General features: G+C 32.6%; 1 long non-coding RNA gene across 1 annotated transcript; it reads left to right on the top strand.

Annotated features, from left to right (window-relative positions):
* Positions 1-205: 205 nt before the first annotated feature.
* On the top strand, positions 206-1,560 carry LOC131803450 (uncharacterized). Its single transcript, XR_009342582.1, has 3 exons — positions 206-793; positions 841-994; positions 1,129-1,560. It is a non-coding gene; the product is annotated as an uncharacterized LOC131803450 (long non-coding RNA).
* The last annotated feature ends 774 nt before the right edge of the window (positions 1,561-2,334 follow it).

Genomic DNA, 2,334 nt, shown 5'->3' on the forward strand with positions numbered 1-2,334 from the left:
GGTTATTGCTCAAGCGTAACCACATTATGATTAAGTGGAACGTCAAGTACCAGAGACAATTTCTGGATTTAAAACCGAATATTCAATTTCAGCATCATTTACCATACAACAAGTATGCGGTCCCCTCGCAATTTCTTGGGTTAGCACTGGGTCAAACACTCTATGCTCTCTTCCCTCAAACATTAATGATCCCAGCAGTCCGCTTGCCATTACAATTTAATACCCATCCAAATGTATGCTACTTTGTCAATAGGAAAAAATGAAATAAAAGTGGTTTATAGCATACAACTAGCATCCGATTTAGATGAGTCGCATTGCTATTACATTGTGGAACAAAATCCATATTAGAATTAAAGAACAAAACAAAATATAATAAAATGTGTCCATCGCACTTGCATCTGAATCGGATGCCTTTGTATTGTTTTGTAAAGTTTTTTTTTTTTTGTGTTGTTGCAGCCGGTGTTGTACCGTTATTCATTTTTGATGCTTCTTGCTTTTTTAAAGCAAAATTTTATTCTGTGAAGTGTTTTTGAAAGTGCAAGTTGTGTATATTGAAAAAAGTTAATAAATTAAAATAAATTAATAAAATAAGAATATAGTAAGTGTTGTGTGTTAAATAATTTAATAAAATGTCAGGATTCAGTAGGAGAAATTTAAGACGATTAAAGAAAGTGGAAGCAGACAATTTAAAAAGAAATGCACAGTTGAGGACGGACTGTTTGGAAAACTATGATATTGTACTAAATGAGCAGATTCCATGCATTCCAAAATAGTAGAAGATTTTGAAAGATATGTAAGAATATTAAAAACTCTCCGTTATAATCCATTAATAATTTTCAGGTTAGTATAATAAAAATTATAATTTCACTAGATGGCCTTATTTAAAACTTCTGCAAGATTATTGACATTTCTATAATATTAACTTACAACTATGATGGCACCCAAAATAAAAATGCGTTTAAGGAATATAAGCTTTTAAACATGGCCATTTCCGGTAAGTTAATTTTTTTCTTACATATTTATTGAAAAGTGATATTATATTACCTTAAAATGTAGTTCATTGGTCTTTTCTATAGTATAACTGTTTAATATTAAAAAATTGTTCAATATTTTCTATCCTTATTTTAGAAGCTGTCATATGTGGAGGATTCACTGAACAGGATTACGACAAAAAAATTAGAAAATGTTTCAAATTCCCTATTCCAGACACTTCCGAACAATGTCCTACAATAAAAAAAACTGGAAAAATTTAATTGTTTTTCTTTAGTTTAAGCTTTGTTTCTTCCCACGTCTTTTGAATAAGTTTTATGAATTTATTTTTTAAGCATTATTTCCAATTATAATAAGAATATTTTATTGTTGAGAACACTGTTCTATAATACGAATATTTTAATAAAAAACAGCTGAATTTAAGTTCCACAATCTAAAATCTTGATGGAATCGGACCCATCCAATCTTCGCTTACAATGTTGATAGATTTCGGACCCATCCAACATTCGCTTACGTTGTCGGTCGATTTCGGACCCATCCAACATTCGCTTACATTGTCGGTAGATTTCGGACTCGTCTGACGGCCTAGGCCATCGCTGTGTAAATGTAAGTAGGAATTGTAAACAGGCTTTGGATGGGTCGCACCTACATTGTCATTGGTCTCAGATGGAAGATGTATGTGCTAAAAAATCCGCTGGGATATTTAATTTTCAACAGTGAGGTATTAAAACGCCTAACAATATTGTCTAAACTGCTTCTGATTTTCTCACTATTTAGAATTTATTATTAAGATTTATGCATAAATAATCAGCCCGAAGGGTTAGAAAAGAGCCTGCAATTGGCTGAATATGCCCTATATTTGCACTCCATATTATACATGGGTAATCAAAACCATAATATATTCGTCAACGAAATCACCATCAAAGAATAAGTCAGCGGTCGGAAATCAAGTTCTTATTTTTTGAAGTAGTGCTATTTATAAATACCCTGGCTGTACTGTGTTTTTAAGTAGTATATGGGAGCCATTATTATATCCGAACCGATTTTCACCAAATTTGATGTACTAAGTTTTAGACTGATTTCAATCGGATGAATTAAAATTCAAAAAAATTCGGAAATAGCATCAAATTTTAGAATAAGCTTAGATTTGTTCGAATTGGTCACCTTTGGCACGAATTATTCAAACGGCCCATTTTGGCCCATTCCCGGCGAAGCGCTCGCTTGAGGTGATCGACACTTTGGTATTTTTTAGTGCCAAACTTGCTTTCCAAAATACTCCAGACTTAGATTTTGGTTTCCGGAGATTTTGGTGGTCATTGTTGCTTGGAAATGAAGCGAGGAACC

This window comes from Musca domestica, unplaced genomic scaffold (genome assembly GCF_030504385.1).
Source record: "Musca domestica strain aabys unplaced genomic scaffold, Musca_domestica.polishedcontigs.V.1.1 3, whole genome shotgun sequence".
Lineage (NCBI taxonomy): Eukaryota > Metazoa > Arthropoda > Insecta > Diptera > Muscidae > Musca > Musca domestica.